General features: G+C 44.3%; 1 protein-coding gene across 1 annotated transcript in view; it reads right to left on the reverse strand.

Moving 5' to 3' along the window:
• The window catches only part of BLTP1 (bridge-like lipid transfer protein family member 1), a 399,009-nt gene extending 382,879 nt beyond the window's left edge, over nt 1–16,130 (reverse strand). Inside the window, exon 1 of the mRNA XM_068280272.1 lies at nt 16,009–16,130. The gene's annotated coding sequence lies outside the window, so the exon portion shown is untranslated. The remainder of the gene's footprint in view (nt 1–16,008) is intronic.
• Nucleotides 16,131–19,114: the final 2,984 nt, after the last annotated feature.

Genomic DNA, 19,114 nt, shown 5'->3' on the forward strand with positions numbered 1-19,114 from the left:
TATTAAATTTGTGGTTAGTGTCTACAATTTAATCATGGTTATACTTTACTACTATATACTACATATGTACTTCCGTGCACAGCTGTTGTGAATTCAATGAGAATATTGTGTACATCGAACACAGTAGTTTTGTCTATCACCCATAAACCTGATTCAGATCGTATGTTAAGGATGTTCTCAACACATAATATGCGTAACCAAGGGGGTACATTAGTAGGACTCATGGTCTATATAAACTTGCTGCAGTCACTATATTGTGACAATGGTTTAAACAAAATGATAAATAATACATAACAAAAACAGTAGATTTCAATTAATGTGGTGCTAAGGTGGTTAACCAGCATTGCACAAAACAATTAATACAGCTGGAGGCCATTCAATGCTCCTGCAAAATGAATTTCACCTGCCATCAGCTTCCTTGTACTCATCAGCACTTTTGACTAATGAGTGCATGTAAATAGTAACATGAGGCTCTTTTTGCCAAGGTTCAAACTTGTTAAATTTACATGCGCTTTAAGGCAATACAAAATTGCATATTGCAGAACACCCAGTGTATTCCTATTGACCTACAGTGATTTATAAAAACAATAGCAATTTCTTCCTGTATATGGTCGTCTTCTGCGTGAAAAGCATGCATTGAGCTTTTTTTATGCATTTACATTTTTATGTGTGTGTTTCACCTCCATCACTTATGTGCTTTTTCATTTACAGTCATAAACAGACCTGAAAATCTCATTTCAAAAAACACTGTAGATATGTGCTTCTCATGAAATACATATATACATACAGGGCTGTGGAGTTGGTACAAAAATCATCTAACTCCGGCTCCTCAGTTTATGAAACCACCGACTCCGACTCCAGGTACCCAAAAATTGCTCCGACTCCAACTCCACAGCCCTGCTCCTCCTCAACTCCTACTCCTTAAGGTGGCCACTAATGATACAATCTTTTTCATCCAATTTTACCAAACCTAGGGTAAACTGAGTGAATATATTGAATGGATAATTTAGGCAGTTACCTTATATTACACAGAAATGGTAAGATTGAATGAAAAATATTGTATTGTTACTGGCAGACTCCTAAGTTTATTGAAGCCACCAACTCCGACTCCAGGTACCCAAAATTGCTCCGACTCCAACTCCACAGCCCTGTATACATCTGGTGTGATTTGTACACGATATACGAAAAATAGTAAAGGATGTCAGCTATTTAAATGTGGAATAAACAAAATCACTAGTATTTTATTAATTGTGGTAGGCCCATAGGAATACATTAGGTGCCCAGCAATATGCCATTTCGCACTGCGATAAAATGTGAATTTGACAAGTGTGAACTCTATTCTTTCAAAGCTACTGCGGCTAATTCAGTGTGAATGAACCACAGCATCCCCCAAAACAGAAAGGCTAATTTAGTGTGAATGAACCACAACACCTCCCAAAACAGAACGGCTAATTCAGAGTGAATGAAGCACAGCACCTCCCAAAACAGAATGGCTAATACAGAGTGAATGTAGCACAGCATCTCCCAAAACAGAATGGCTAATACAGAGTGAATGAAGCACAGCATCTTCCAAAACAGAATGGCTAATTCAGAATGAATGAAGAACAGCACTTCCCAAAACAGAATGGCTAATACAGAGTGAATGTAGCACAGCACCTTCCAAAACAGAATGGCTAATACAGAGTGAATGAAGCACAGCATCTCCCAAAACAGAATGGCTAATTCAGAGTGAATGAAGAACAGCACCTCCCAAAACAGAATGGCTAATACAGAGTGAATGAAGCACAGCATCTCCCAAAACAGAATGGCTAATACAGAGTGAATGAAGCACAGCATCTCCCAAAACAGAATGGCTAATACAGAGTGAATGTAGCACAGCATCTCTCCCAAAACAGAATGGCTAATACAGAGTGAATGAAGCACAGCATCTCCCAAAACAGAATGGCTAATTCAGAATGAATGAAGAACAGCACTTCCCAAAACAGAATGGCTAATACAGAGTGAATGTAGCACAGCACCTTCCAAAACAGAATAGCTAATACAGAGTGAATGAAGCACAGCATCTCCCAAAACAGAATGGCTAATTCAGAATGAATGAAGAACAGCACTTCCCAAAACAGAATGGCTAATACAGAGTGAATGAAGCACAGTACCTCCCAGAACAGAATGGCTAATTCAGAGTGAATGAAGCACAGTACCTCCCAAAACAGAATGGCTAATGCAGAGTGAATGAAGCACAGTACCTCCCAGAACAGAATGGCTAATTCAGAGTGAATGAAGCACAGTACCTCCCAAAACAGAATGGCTAATGCAGAGTGAATGAAGCACAGCATCTCCCAGAACAGAATGGCTAATTCAGAGTGAATGAAGCACAGTACCTCCCAAAACAGAATGGCTAATGCAGAGTGAATGAAGCACAGCATCTCCCAAAACAAAAAGAAATTGGTCAGGCTACAGAACCGAAAAAAGGGAATTTGAAGTGAGAGGGATATGGAGCCTGACATTTTTATTTCCTTTTAAACAATGCACATTGGCTGTCCTGCTGATCCTCTGCCTCTAAAGGTGCGTACACACGCACTACGGCCGCCAACGACGGGTCCGTCAGACCCTCCCGCTGGGCGGACTTTCAGGAGACCGTAGTGCGTGTGTACGCGCTGTTGGCGGACTGATAAGGCTGTTTCTGAACGATCCGCTAAGCGGATAGCTCAGAAACAGCCTTATCAGTCCGCCGACAGCGCGTACACATGCGCTACTGTCGCCTGAAAGTCCGCCCATGCGAGAGGGTCTGACTGACCCGTCGTTGGCGGCCGTAGTGCATGTGTACGCACCTTAATGCTTATAGCCATAGACCCTAAACAAGTATGTGCAGATCAGATGTGTCTGGCCCAATTCTGACCTGATTATCTGCATGTTTGTTTCAGGTGTGTGATCCAGATAGTACTGCAGCCCAAGAGATCAACAGGACTGCCAGGCTATAATTTAACCTCCCGGGCATTCAATTTCTGCTGGATTTGTGTGTCAACAGTGGCTCAATTAATTTTAATAAAATGTTTGCCTGTAATTTACCAAAAATGTGTCATGCAAGGGTCTAGTGTACATTTTTAGCATAATAAAAGTAAAAAAAAAAAAAAACCGTAAAAGACATTTGCATTAACATTCATGTGTGAATGTTCACATGCAGATTGGGAAAAATGCATGCAAAAAAAACGGAACCTTGCCTTAGAAATGCCGGACGAGCCCGAGTCATTCATACCGGTTTCAGCTATTTATCCCTGGCCGAGTCAGGCTCGCCCATACCGCCAGGGAGGCTATCCACTTGATGCAAAATGGAACTTTATACATTTCCCATTTGTGCACTAATTGGTGCAAATAGTATATTTAACCCTCCTGGCGGTTTGCAAAAAAATCGCCAGGGGGCAGCAAATCTTTTTTTTTAAATTTTTTTTTTTTTTTTTCATGTAGCGAGACAAAGTCTCGCTACATGATAGCCGCTGCTCAGCGGCATCCCCCCAGCCCCTCCGATCGCCGCCGGCGATCGGAGATCCGGAGATCCCGTTCAAAGAACGGGATCTCCTGGAGGGCTTCCCCCGTCGCCATGGCGACGGGCGGGATGACGTCACCGACGTCATCGACGTCGTGACGTCAGAGGGGACTCCGATCTGCCCCATAGCGCTGCCTGGCACTGATTGGCCAGGCAGCGCACGGGGTCTGGGGGGGGGGGGCGGCCGCGGCGAGAGGAATTGCGGCGGATCGGCGGGTAGCGGCGGCGATCGGGCACTGCACGCAGCTAGCAAAGTGCTAGCTGCGTGCAGCAAAAAAAAAATTATGCAAATCGGCCCAGCGGGGCCTGAGCGGTGCCTTCCGGCGGCATAGCCCGAACTCAGTTCGGGCTTACCGCCAGGAAGGTTAATAAACGTTCATTCTGCATGACCCCCCATTTTAACCCCTCAATGGATAGCGTTAAGTGGTTAAAAAGGAAATAAATATGGCAGCCTCTATATCCCTCACACTTCAGGTTCCCTCGTAGAAATGCATAGGATGCTGCTGAATGAACGATATAAAGTAGTACATTCCTCTATTGTACCAGTTTTAGCTTGAAGTTTTGATATGCTTCCTAAAATAACATGTGTGTGCTTGTTCATGAACCAGCATAATCAGTTTCATGACACATAGCTAACATATTTCAGGACGTTTTCTGTAATTTACAGAGATTCTCCATAGCAGGGTTGCTTAAAGGGAACCTAAACTGAGAGGGATATGGATGTTTCCTTTTAAACAGTACCAGTTGCATGACTCTCATGCTGATCAATTTGCTGCAGTAGTATCTGGATCTCACACCTGAAACAGGCATGCCGCTAATCCAGTCTGACTTCAGTCCCAGCACCTGGTCTGCATTCTTGTTGAGGCGCTGTGGCTAAAAGTATTAGAAACACAGGATCAGCAGGAGAGTTGGGCAACTGGGATTATTTCAATAGGAAAAAAATCCATATCCTTCTCAGTTTAGGTTCCCTTTAAAACTTTACTGACATGCTGCAAAACTTCACATCAATGTTGCATGTCTTTAGAAAATCTTGTGATTGTCCTACTTTTGTCTTTTCTTGGATTATTAGAGTGCCTTTACTCTGGATTCCACTAGAGGATTAAACTACAGACAGAAGCTGGAGTTCTATCATTTGGGCAGATCGCTCAGGTATTTCAGGCAAAAACATTGTGTCAGTACAGGTATCCCACAACATCAATGTGTAATATGTTGGGACATTGTAAAAAATGAGAACTTTGTTGTTGGCCACATCAAAGCTCTACAATTGACTGTGAAATGTAATTCAGATCTCAGCCTGCCATAGGTTATTACCTAACTGATTGCAGAAACTTTTTTAAGGAGCCACATTATTGGCAGGTCATGGCATGTGGACTATCTTTTAGACCAAAAGTGGGTGGGGGCGTGAACATCCATGGATGGGTCTAGTATCAACAGTGATATACAGTACTTTCGGTTCCGAGTTTTCTGTCATATGAATTAAATACTTTTTAAAGGTTACATCCGATAATTAAAAAAAAAAAAAAGTTTTACTCAACTGGGGTCCCATGGTGCAGTTCCGCTCTGAGTCAGGCCTCCGATCTCCCCTCTGGAAGATCTCGTCCCACGGCAGGGTTTGGATCTTCTGTGCGGGCGTGCTCTGTACGTACCTGGGTCAATTCACTCTGAACTGCACAGAGACGAGAGCACAATCAGTAGAGGCACGCCCCGTGCAGAAGATGCTGACCTAGCTGCAGGTCATGATCTTACGGAGGGGAGAGAGGAGGCCTGGCTCATAGGGGAACAGTGTCATGAGACCTACAGAAGCCCTGGGCGGGTAAAACTTTAATTCAGGAAGTATCCTTTAAATAATTTTCAGCCTTATTTCTTCTATCCTATAAGTTCCTATACCTGTTCTAATGTGGTCTGGATTACTGCAGCCTTTTCTAGTTGCACTGTCTCTGTAATATATCTACACACACACACACACACACACACACACACACACACACACACACACATGTGAAAAACTATTTGCCCCCTTCCTGATTTCTTATTCTTTTGCATGTTTGTCACTCTTAAATGTTTCTGCTCATCAAAAACCGTTAACTATTAGTCAAAGATAACATAATTGAACACAAAATGCAGTTTTAAATGATGGTTTTTATTATTTACTGGGGAAAAAAACTCCAAATCTACATGGCCCTGTGTGAAAAAGTGATTGCCCCCCTTGTTAAAAAATTACTTAACTGTGGTTTATCACACCTGAGTTCAATTTCTGTAGTCACCCCCAGGCCTGATTACTGCCACACCTGTTTCAATCAAGAAATCACTTAAATAGGAGCTATCTGACACAGAGAAGTAGACCAAAAGCACCTCAAAAGCTAGACATCATGCCAAGATCCAAAGAAATTCAGGAACAAATGAGAACAAAAGTAATTGAGATCTATCAGACTGGTAAAGGTTATAAAGCCATTTCTAAAGCTTTGGGACTCCAGCGAACAACAGTGAGAGCCATTATCCACGAATGGCAAAAACATGGAACAGTGATGAACCATGAACCTTCCCAGGAGTGGCCGGCCGACCAAAATTACCCCAAGAGCGCAGAGAAAACTCATCCGAGAGGCCACAAAAGACCCCAGGACAACATCTAAAGAACTGCAGGCCACACTTGCCTCAATTAAGGTCAGTGTTCACGACTCTACCATAAGAAAGAGACTGGGCAAAAACGGCCTGCGTGGCAGATATCCAAGGCGCAAACCACTTTTAAGCAAAAAGAACATTAAGGCTCGTCTCAATTTTGCTAAAAAACATCTCAATGATTGCCAAGACTTTTGGGAAAATACCTTGTGGACCGACGAGACAAAAGTTGAACTTTTTGGAAGGTGCGTGTCCCGTTACATCTGGCGTAGAAGTAACACAGCGTTTCAGCAAAAGAACATCATACCAGCAGTAAAATATGGTGGTGGTAGTGTGGTGGTCTGGGGTTGTTTTGCTGCTTCAGGACCTGGAAGGCATGCTGTGATAGATGGAACCATGAATTCTACCGTCTACCAAAATATCCTGAAGGAGAATGTCCGGCCATCTGTTCGTCAACTCAAGCTGCAGCGATCTTGGGTGCTGCAGCAGGACAATGACCCAAAACACACCAGCAAATCCACCTCTGAATGGCTGAAGAAAAACAAAATGAAGACTTTGGAGTGGCCTAGTCAAAGTCCTGACCTGAATCCTATTGAGAGGTTGTGGCATGACCTTAAAAAGGCTGTTCATGCTAGAAAAACCTCAAATAAAGCTGAATTACAACAATTCTGCAAAGATGAGCGGGGGCCAAAATTCCTCCAGAGTGCTGTAAAAGACTCATTGCAAGTTATCGCAAACGCTTGATTGCAGTTATTGCTGCTAAGGGTGGCCCAACCAGTTATTAGGTTTAGGGGGCAATTTCTTTTTCACACAGGACCATGTAGATTTTGAGGTTTTTTTCTCACTAAATAATAAAAACCATCATTTAAAACTGCAATTTGTGTTCAATTATGTTATCTTTGACTAATAGTTAACGTTTTTTGATGAGCAGAAACATTTAAGTGTGACAAACATGCAAAAGAATAAGAAATCAGGAAGGGGGCAAATAAATATATATATATATATATATATATATATATATATATATATATATATATATATATATATATATATGCGCATACATACATATACAGTACATACATACATACATACGGTGTTCTCCCCAGGCTCTTTTAGCTGGGTGCTCCACCTGGCTAGTTTTTGTGAGCACCCCGCTGTCATCGGTTCACCACCTCCTCTGTGCAGAGAAGCACTGTCCCTGCATTCTCTCATCTCGGCTACTTTTCCATGCCCCCGGCTGGAAAAAAATTCTAGTGAGAACACTGATAGAGATATATATATATATATATATATATATATATATATATATATATATATATATATATATATATACACACGTGGCCGCACAGGCGCAGTGGTTTTCCGTCTTTAAAGTCACAAATTCCGTAAGTGAACCGGAGGCGGGGCCCGGAGCATCGGTAAGTGACCGCGCAGGCACAGGACGTCTGCGGGGGGATCATCAGAAGCCCCAGGTAAGTTCAACTCTTTTTACCCCACCGCCCTACAGTAGTCCTTTAAGGAGAGAAGTGGAGGCAGCCGAGAATAGTGTTTTAATCAGGCAACAGTTTCATTCTTTGGTTACTAAATACAATTTTGTTTTTTTATACTTAAAATAGCATTTTCTTATGCTTTCTTTTAGCCCTCCACAAAATTGGTTCTGGCTCTCCACTGCTTAACTGCGTACTTTGCAGTACATTCATTGTTTATATGAGATGTAACCCACTAATAAAACCAAGCTATAGTCCCTTGGAAAACCATCATATCCTTTATAAGAAACAGGAAGCACACTAACAGTAAAAACAACTTCATGCACATTTTAGAACATCTGCTCACTAGATAAGAAGTCAAAAAGTTTATTACGAAGGGAAAAATAGTTATTTACAATATTTTCTACATCACAGCATTCCAGCCTGCTTGCAATATACAGGTCTGTGTACAATAAAATCAGCCAATAGTAAATACCAAAGAAAACTGAGCAAAAAAAAAATAAAAGGGAACTGCAATCGTTATCGTAAACCATTTAAAGTAGAACTAAAGTCAAGTTAAAAAAGCTGCGTGGCATATTTAAATGTATCAATGTTCAAGTACTATAGTTAAAGGTAAATAGCCATTTATAAAATTATTCATTAACATATTGGTGAGAATGCCTAATAGTCACTGTTCCTGGCTCCTAGACTTCCCTGTAACTCTTAAGGGGCCCATACACTGGTCGATTTCTGCCATCGATCCACGGCCGATTCGATCACTGATCAGATTGGCAAGAAACGGATGCAGCAGGAAGCATGATCGATCAGCCGATCAATCCAATTGCTTGATCATTCCGGATGAAAGATCTGGGTCAGTCGGCTGCTGGCAGCAGATCCATGGCCCATAGAGTTGCATCGAATGGTGCAATAATGCATTTCGAGGATCGTTCCAAGATGGCGCGTGCACAGGGCGGCTGCAGGAGGCTGGCAGAAGCCTCAGGCAAGTGAAATCCCTTTTTTTTTTTTCTTCTTTTTTTTAAATCAATTCAGGTTTCCTTTCAAGAAAGAAATATTTACCTATTCCCACCAAATAGAAAATGAGACTGTGCTTAGTTATTAAGAATGAAAAAGCAAATACGCAAAACCATAAGTAGGTAGCTTGTAATTTTAAAAGCAAGCTGCGCACTATTGATCCACCAGTTTAAACACTATTAAAAGTTCCAAAGGCAGGCAATGTATTTCCAACACCGCTCTCCCATCAGGTGTACGGCCAACCAGACTACTTTGGTGAGCTGACCCTCCACCACACCCCAAGCAGTAGGTACTCACCATTCAGAAATGACTCCCAATTAGGTGGGTCTACATTGCTGGTGGGGGTCATTATTATTATTATTTATTGTATTTATAAAGCGCCAACATATTACGCAGCGCTGGGTCATCTGGGCCGCCCCTGGACAATTCATAGATGACCTTCTCTGCATTTGGTGGGCCCCCGCTTAAATGCTGCCAGAATTTCTGAACTACGTTAATTGTAACAACCTAAGTTTAAAATGTACTATGGTTGCCGACCCCTTTACAGTAAATTTCCTTGATCCCGGCTCAACAGTTGAAAAAAGCTTGTTGACAGCTCACCAGGCGCACTAGTACCTCCCCGCTTGGCTTTCTTCTGAAAAAGCAGGGCCAGGTTGGGTCTGCGTTACTGTGCAGGCATGAGCTGTCTACACCTGGAAGTAGCATGGACCTGAGCTGGCTCGGCTTTTTCCGCTGGAGCCCGAACAGGATGGTGCTAGTACCCATGCACAGGGAGGCCACTCTTCAGGGGTCCTAGCGCTGGAATGGTCTGAAGGATGGGGGAAGCCTCTTTAGGTTCCAGAGGCTTCCCCTTCCCGAGGTAAATATCTAACTGTGGCCCTTCGCAAACCTCCCAGGCTTTCTTTAAGTTGATCTCTAGATAACCAGTTACAACAAACCTGAAGTTTCTGCAAAGCATCGAAAGAAAAGAAAGCTTACATTACCTTAATTCTATGCACGTAACTCTATGTCAGCTGCTTTATGTGGCTCAGTTCCCCTTTAGCATGGAAACTTGTGAGGGTTACAGGGTCACTAAAACCAACACTCAAGGAACCTAACTAAACTATCCCCAAAACTATTTTAGCAAGCAACCAAAACACTGATGGTGATTCAGACAAGCCTGTCACACAGCAAACAAATTATGTGCAAAAAAACAAAAACCAAAAACACAGAACAAGTTTCAATATGACAAAAATAAACTGGTCATCTGAACAAAGTAAACGATTGAGAAGGCAAATCCTTATTTTTAAGGGCAAGTGAAGCAAAGGGAATAAGGAGGCTGACATATTTATTTACTTTTAGGCTGCTTTCACAGTGAGACGTTACAGGCGCACGTTAGTGCAGCCTGTAACGCTCCCCAACGCACAGCAATGTAACTGCAATGGGCTGTTCACAGTGCCCACATTGCGTTACATTGTAATGCTGCACGTCAATCTAAAGTGCAGCATGCTACGGCGTTAGAGCGGCTTTGCCGCATTAGCCTGCTTGCACAGGCGCAGTGATTAGCCACAAGGCTAATTAATATTCACTGCACTGTGCTGACGTCACTGGCGGGACCATGTGATGCGGGGTGTTCCGCTCACATGGTCTCCACCAGCGCATGCGTACACGGACACATCAAACAGCCGCTTAACGCAGCTCTTTGCTAACGTCCTCTGCCACCACCATGCGTTGCGTTATGTGCATGTTATGCGACCTTAACGTAGCACCTAAAACAGCGTCTTAGTGTGAAAGAAGCCTTAAGCAATACTAGTTGCCTGGCTATCGTACTGACCCCTCTCTGCCTCGAATACTTTTAGCTATAAACCCTGAACAAGCATGCAGCAGATAAGGTGTTTCTGACATTACTGTGAGATCTGACAAGATTATGTGCATGCTTGTTTCTGGTGTTATTCAGATAATACTGCAGCCAAATGGATCAGCAGGGCTGCCAGGCAACTGGTATTGTTTAAAAGGAAATAAATATGGCAGTCTCCATATACCTCTCAATTCAGTTGTCCTTTAACCAGCCTGGCGGTATGGACGAGCTCAGCTCGTCCATCACCGCCGGAGGCTGCCGCTCAGGCCCTGCTGGGCCGATTTTTATCAAATAAAGTGCAGCACACGCAGCCGGCACTTTGCCAGCCGCGTGTGCTGCCTGATCGCCGCCGCTCTGCGGCGATCCGCCGCGAGCAGCGGCGAAAGAGGGTCCCCCCAGCCGCCTGAGCCCAGCGTAGCAGGAACAAAAAGTTCCGGCCAGCGCTAAGGGCTGGATCGGAGGCGGCTGACGTCAGGACGTCGGCTGACGTCGATGACGTCACTCCGCTCGTCGCTATGGCGACGATCTAAGCAAAACAAGGAAGGCCGCTCATTGCGGCCTTCCTTGTTTATTCTGGGCGCCGGAGGCGATCGGAAGAACGCCTCCGGAGCGCCCTCTAGTGGGCTTTCATGCAGCCAACTTTCAGTTGGCTGCATGAAATAGTTTTTTTTTTATTAAAAAAAACCCCTCCCGCAGCCCTCCTGGCGATTTAATCAGAACGCCAGGGTGGTTAAGTAAAGTAAACTATCAACCAGTGGCTTGTCCGAGAGCTTTTAGGAAGGATTACACTTGCACACTTTGTGTGCATTTTTCTGCAATGCCAGAACACTAGCATGGACAGTCAATAGGCTGTTCACAATGTTTGCACTTTTAAAGCTTAAAAAAAAAAGCTTGCTGTTTTTTTTCTGGACACCATATGTAGTTTTTTTCTATTAACTTCATTGTGCTACTGTGAAAAAGTATATTTTTCCAACATATGAACATGCATGGTGCATCAAAAGTGCATATGTTCTGAAAGCCACTCTTGACTCAACAAAGAGGTTTACCGCACTCTCTGCATTTGTCACCTAAGGTTGCATACACACATACAATTTGGATTGGCAAATTATCTCACAATTGTACATCTCCCATGTAGTAAGAGAGATTACCTTCTCACTTTGCTCATAGTAATCAAACCTGCTGGCCCTCATGCTACATGGAGGTAGTAAAATTGGCAAAACAAAATTGGATGTGTGTATGCACCCTAAGCAATTCCCCACAAAGCAATGGCCCTGCCTATGCAGCTATGTGCAAGCTAGCCTTTGCTCTAATGCCTGTTTCACACAATGAGATTGTGGCAGATTTACTGCCAGATCAATTATTTCCAACATGTCTGATCTGATTTCCGATTTTTCGTTCACTTCTATGGAAAATCGATTAGAAATCACATTGGACATCATAGTAATAATTGATCTGGCAGTAAATCTGCCAGAAAACCTCATCGCATTTACCTAGCATAATGCAGAATCTGGTATATTGTCAGGTGGCTTTTGAGGTGTGGTCACATCCATGTAAGTCATGGTAAAATGGGTAAACAGGGGATAATGGCTATGGTTGGGAATACAAGGGATATTCCAGTACCAAGAAGGCTCACTTCAAAAACAGCTGCCCAAGCTCATTAAAGCAATTGTAAATCCCAGTAAGGCCTCGTTCACACCTAAAAATCAAAAACCCAAACGCAAGCGTTTTTATGCGCTGTTTTTTTTTTCCCTCTTGGCGCTGCATTTTTGTAAAAAGCACTTTTCTAAAGCTGTTTTGTAAATCACTTCCTGACGCAAGTCAGGAAGTGGATTCTTTGACCCGGGAAAGAATACAATGTATTTATTGTTAAAAATGCTCACACAATCGCTGCACAAAGCAATTTTGTGAGTGTTGCGTTTTTCCTATACCTTCCATTGAGGCAAAATCGCTTCAAAAATGGCACAGGCATCGCTTTGCTGAGCGGATTGCAAACAAACCGCTCAGCTGTGATTCTCTCATAGGGAATCATTGCACAAGTGTTTTTAGGGCGATTTTGAAAATCGTCTGTGCTGGAAAAAAGAGCAAAAACGCCCGAGTGTGAATGAGCCCTAAATCTGGGACATCCTTAGGGGAAAAGTGTGGATACTTACCTCAGGAGAGGTTACCAAGGAGCTCGCCCGCCCTGCAAAGCGGAAAAAGCCGAGCCCGTTTGGCTCAGTGTTAGTGCGCAGGCGCATTAGCACTGAGCTAAACTCTGGAGGATCCAGAGGCTTCCCGCTGCCGAGGTAAGTACCTACAATTGTCCACAAGCAGCTTGGTGCTACTGCGCAGGTTTGGTAGCGCTTCTACATAGAGGAGTATCCAAAGGAGGGGTCCGCACACAGACTTAGTGAAGCACAAAGTGCATGTTTTTATTGCTCCATTACACGCATGCAATGTTCATCTGACCGTTTTGGCCAACGATCGTTTCGGGGCCTTTAGGGGTCCCCTTTGTCAAGGCATAGGAACAAAAAAATACGTTTTTTTCTGCGTATGCCATGACAAAGAGGAAACTTAAAGGCCCCGAAACGATCGTCGGCCAAAACGGTCGGATGAACATTGCATGTAATGGAGCAATAAAAACTTGCACTTTTTGCTTCACTAATGCTACGTACACACATGCGACAACGATCGTTCGTTGAGAACGAACGAACTTTTAATTGATAAAAGAACGACCTAAGTAAAGTTAGTTTTTAAATGTGTGTAACGATCTGAACGTTAGAACGAACGTTACATCACATAAAGCAACTATTGCGCTTTCGCATAAAAATAAGACGTTTTATGGAGAAATAGCGAAATGCGCATGTCAAGCCTAGTACGAACGACCGTTTCCAACAATGTACTACTTTTGCAAACGATCGTCGTTGGTAAAAATCCGCCAAGCTAGATCGTTCATTTTTAACGATCTAGCTCGTCCGTCGTTAGACTTAATGATCGTTGGTTGCTTTTTTTTAAACGATCGTCGTTTGAAAGGATCGGGGAACGATCGTTTCAAACGACTATAGTCGCATGTGTGTACGCACCTTAAGACTGTGTGTGGACCCCTCCTTTGGATACTTGTTTATGCTGCCTAGGAGTCCTGCACCAGCACTTATGCAGTTCTTTTTCTACATTACTCTACATCAGCCTTTCTCAACCTTTCTACTCTGTAAGAACCCTGCAAATAGCTTTTGGATCTCAAGGAACCCCTGCAAACTATTTTTTTATCTCGAGGAACTCCTCCATTTATTTTGCAGGAAGCATGGTCTTTAAAAGTATGTTAAGAAAAACAAAAGTTTGCTTTCCTAAAACAGAAAGAATTTGCGATAATTCAGGTTGGAGTGAGCTCGAGATGTCTCCCAGGCACCACTGCTGAATATATGCAAATTAACCATTGTACCCTTAGAAGCTAAACACACCTCCAGAACCGCTGGAATGCAATGATGTGTCAGCTTGTTAATATGTACAGAGCCATAATAATCCAACATGCATACAGACTGTTTCAGATTGTTTGATCCTCATCAGTGCATGGCATGGATTAATTTGGCTCTATGGAGTAGGGCTTGTAAATCCGAGAGGTACAGACTAACCAGCAAGCTCGTGGTGACCCAGAACTCATTGGAGTGTGTAAGGGACTACAATGGTCCTAAAAGCCCCCTTACTAAGATGTTAAGAAAAACAAAAGTTTGCTTTCCTAAAACAGAAAGAATTTGCAATAATTCAGGTTGGAGTGAGCTCGAGATGTCTCCCAGGCACCACTGCTGAATATATGCAAATTAACCATTGTACCCTTAGAAGCTAAACACACCTCATGAACCGCTGGAATGCAATGATTTGTCAGCTTGTTAATATGTACAGAGCCATAATAATCCAACATGCATACAGACTGTTTCAGATTGTTTGATCCTCATCAGTGCATGGCATGGATTAATTTGGCTCTATGGAGTAGGGCTTGTAAATCCGAGAGGCACAGACTAACCAGCAAGCTCGTGGTGACCCAGAACTCATTGGAGTGTGTAAGGGACTACAATGGTCCTAAAAGCCCCCTTACTAAGATGTTAAGAAAAACAAAAGTTTGCTTTCCTAAAACAGAAAGAATTTGCAATAATTCAGGTTGGAGTGAGCTCGAGATGTCTCCCAGGCACCACTGCTGAATATATGCAAATTAACCATTGTACCCTTAGAAGCTAAACACACCTCCAGAACCGCTGGAATGCAATGATGTGTCAGCTTGTTAATATGTACAGAGCCATAATAATCCAACATGCATACAGACTGTTTCAGATTGTTTGATTCTAATCAGTGCATGGCATGGATTAATTTGGCTCTAAAAGTATGTGTGGCTGTTTATTTCACTACCCCTATTACACTGCCACTCATTATACTGCCTCCTAAGCCCCTAATTTAGTGCTTCTTGTTACAGTACCACCTATTATAGTGAGCTCCATTATACATCCCCACGATGGGGGAAAATGCCAAGGAACCCCTGCAGAGTACTCAAGGAACCCTGGGGTTCCAGGGAACCCTGGTTGAGAAAGCCTGCTCTACATAGAGGAGAGTGTGAACTAGAAGAGGGGTTCCAGTGGTGGGGTGGAAGAGGACACAGAAAGCCTCTGGACCATCCAGATGCTTCCCTCCACTTAGATAAGTATCTATTTTTGTTGTTCTCTTTACAGGTTTGTTTACCCTCAGCAACCAATGTTTCCACTCTGATACAGATTCATGTTATGCAGTTACTTAAAAGTACTCAAACTTAGTTGAAAATGGTAGAGTTGGATGATTCAAACCACAATCAGACCAAAGAAATGCTTTGCAGTTCACATGCCACTGGAGCAATACTAATCAAAAAGCTACTGATAAACTGACAGCTTGAAGATAGTGCCAGTCATACCCATGTGATCCGAATATACTATGCAAAGATCTGGTTCAAATCCATTCAGGATATTTGTACAAACAAAAAAACTCTACAGGAAAGTTAAACTACTTGCTTATCTCAGCTCTGGACAGGACACCATGTTTGCATTCCACTTTCCCATAAAGACAACAGAGAGTAACACATCAGACAACAGACACATCAGACAACAGACACATCAGAAACAAATAAATGCACACTCTTTGGTTTAAACATTGCATACACAATTTTATGACTGGAAGTAATAATATCATAATATATTATTAATTTTCAACGTATTCTCAAAACAAAAAAAATTAAGCCACGTCTTGTCCTGAGTTTCTGTGCTGCTTTGTCTCCAATGCTTGTGTCGCTTTATGGGAACCAGTAAACAAGGCAATCAGCTGAGTGAATAAAGTGATCTTCCCCAGAGTGGAATACACAAGAAAGCAGGAAGGTAAACAGAGAAGCAGCAGCTGCACAGGAGCGGGGTGTGCAGAGGGGCGGGCAGGTGTACACAGAGCAGCCACACAGGCAGCAGCAGCAGCACCCCCGCTCTCTGCAGCTCTCTGTATCCCCCTCCAGCCCCCGCACGCAGCACTTTTACCTCAATGCCAGCTCGGGGAGACCATGTCTGGAGTGCTCGGATCATTGTGGACTAGACGAGTGACAAGGGGCCGGCAGACGTACAGGAAGAAGCCGCACCGTGCCGTCATGTCCGCCGCGTCATCCCCGCACCGCCCAACCTCTGCTCCTCCGACCGTGGTGTGTGCATCGTACAGCTACCTCTCCGAAGTAGTTCGTCCAATGCGGGTTGTATGACATCTCTTCCGCACGCAGAGCAAAACTGTGGTGTAAGGAGAGGGAGAGAGAGAGAGAGATATATGCGTGTGTTTTTTCACTGATCCATTTCTTCTTCATAGTTAAACTTACCCTCCCTACTAAACTCTTCCCTAAGGGCTTGTTCACACTAGGGGCATTTTTGAGATTTTTTAAGCACTGGTGATTTTCAAAATCGCCCTGAAAGCGCTTGTGCAATGATTGTCTATAACGAAGTTTGCATCTGAGCGGTTTGTTTCCGATCTGCTTAGTTAAGTGGTGCATGGGCCATTTAGGTATAGGAAAAACGCTCACAAAATCGCTTTGTGCAGCAATTGCGTGAGCGTTTGTGAGGCCGCATTTACACATATAACCGCAAACCGCCGGCAATTCCCGCTAGCGGTTTGCGGAAGTGATTACTCCGCGATTAACTGGACACTGCAGCGTTTTGGAAGCAATCGCGATTAGCGGTGCTATGTATGCTAATCGCAGGCAAAAAGCTGCATGGTATGCGTTTGCGGTTAACGCTAACTGCAAACGCGGCAGTAAGAACACTGCCATAGGCTTACATGGGCTAGCGGTTTTCAGAAACCGCTAGCATTTTGCGCTGAGCGAGAGCCGCGATTCCTGCTCAAGTGTGAATGGGGCCTTATAATAAATACATTGGCTATCATTCATAAAGCATTTCCGCATGCGGAAATGCTTAATACCGGTGACTTTACCGACCACTGTGCAAAATCCCCATTCATAAAGGCTCTTTCCGCATGAAAAGCTGACAGAGCGATACATTTCCGCCTTGTGCGGAGTTTTTCTAGATTTATCTAGAAAAAGTTACAAACACGTCCATTCATAAGGATTAGAGCAAGCGGTATGCAGAAGGAAAATACCGCTTGCTCGACAGTAGCGATAGGCAGGCGGATTACGTGTAAATGAATGGGACGGACCTCCCAAGCAGCATCAGACTGAGGAGCGCACGGAGGGAATCGGGCAGCTTTTATGTTTCCACATGTCTTCCGCCACGCTACCGCCAGCTTCCTCCAGAAAACCTCCGCACTTCTACCGCAACAGGCAACTTCTTTATGAATGACCACCCAGAAGTCTTAAGTACCGGTTGCGGAGAAGAACGGTGTTTTCCCGCACTACCGACTGCACCTTTATGAATGATAGCCATAGTATTAATAGTATTATTACTTGCGTCAGGGAATGAATAAAAAAAAAACGCCCGGGAAAAGTGCTTTTAACAAAAGCGCATCGCCCACCCAGGCGCCGGGAGAGGGAAAAAAATTACCTCTAACAAAGCCCAAGGCGGACGGACACGCGAGCGAAACGCAATGGGAACGAGGCCTGGAGCAGTGAACCCGAGGCGGATGAAAACAAAAAAGTTAGAAGCCTAAGAAGAAGAACACCTCTGCATCCTCCAGAGGCTACCCATGTCCTCCTTGAGAAAACCACCAGTGCCTGGGACCCTCTTTTAAGTTTGTAGCCCTTTCCCCTCCATGCACGAGTGAGTATGGCCACACCTGTGCAGTAGCACATAGACAACGTTTCTGGACGTGTGGCTTCTGCTTACTGCACAGGCGCGGCAATACTTGCGCATGCTTACCTTTACCGAGGTAAGTATCTAACTTTTTTGTTTTCATCCAGTCAGTGATCCTTTTCCACTACCTTGATTTCAATGCGGTCAGTTGGGTGTACAGAGCAATTGCGGTGTGTTTGTGTTTATGATTTTTGACTGGAGGAAAAAAAAACTTGACGAGAAACCATTTTGAATTATGGGGAAAATGCATAGTGGCGCCATTGCTATGCAATTTTCATGCCCTCTGATACTTTGTATAGGAGCACAAATGCAGGAAAAATGCAGCAGGCTGGCAATTGTGATTCTGTAAAAATTCTCCCACGATTTACATGTTCCACGGTGCTGTGGAAAAATGCAAGCAATGCGATTTTCTGATCGAAATGCAGCAAGTGGAAAAGAGCCCAAAACCTTCTTGATGCCTAAGGCCTCCCACAATGTGAATTTATTTCTGATGCCTAACTTCTCCCTACAGTGTAAACCCGAACCAGGAAAGGAAATCCCACTGGGCAAGAATTATTGCGTTGGGATTTGCACATTCGCCAGCAGCATACTTTTGTCCCATGATGCCTACCATGACCTTTAAATCTTCCTAGTCTACTTTAGGGGATCCAGCAGGAAACCTCATAGGGATGAGTTCTCCAATCACACCACAAAACATTGTGATTGGCCAAATAGTATAGACGTAGTTTAATACAACCTATTGGAAACCTAGCAATTCAAGAAGGTGGCGTCCACCCGATAACATTAGCTAAATGTCGAGATGAGGTCAGGCGCGGAGCTAGGGGGGGTCAGGGTAGGACAAGTGCCCCGGGGCGCCTGGTCCCCGAGGGCGCCCTCAGCCTGGCTGAGCTGCGGGTTTTTTTTTTTTTTGCGGCGGAGGGGAGGGGAGCAGCGCAGAGAAGAGGGAGAGCTGTGGGGAAGGGGGGCCATATCCCCCCTCCTTCCCTCACCTTAGGTGCTCTCTCTCTCCCTCGCTGTCCCCTCCAATGTCCGGGTGGCTGGCCTGGCAGCGGCGGGCGGAACTCACCTCCGTCTCGCTCCAGCGCCGGCCGGAAGTTCGAGTGCGCAGCCGCTGCTCTGGTCTGGACCAGACCAGAGTAGTGGCAGATCCATCCGGCGCTGCGACGAGACGGAGGTAAGTTCTGCCCGCCGCTGCCAGCCTGAGCCACCCGGACATTGGAGGGGACAGCGAGGAAGGGAGAGCAGCTCTTCTCTGCGCTGCTCCCCTCCTGCTGGGGAGGGGGACACCTGACCTGGCTACCTACTCTGGGCACATATACCCCTGGCTACATATACTGGACATATATCCCTGGCTACC

Source organism: Hyperolius riggenbachi, chromosome 1, assembly GCF_040937935.1.
Source record: "Hyperolius riggenbachi isolate aHypRig1 chromosome 1, aHypRig1.pri, whole genome shotgun sequence".
Classification (NCBI taxonomy): domain Eukaryota; kingdom Metazoa; phylum Chordata; class Amphibia; order Anura; family Hyperoliidae; genus Hyperolius; species Hyperolius riggenbachi.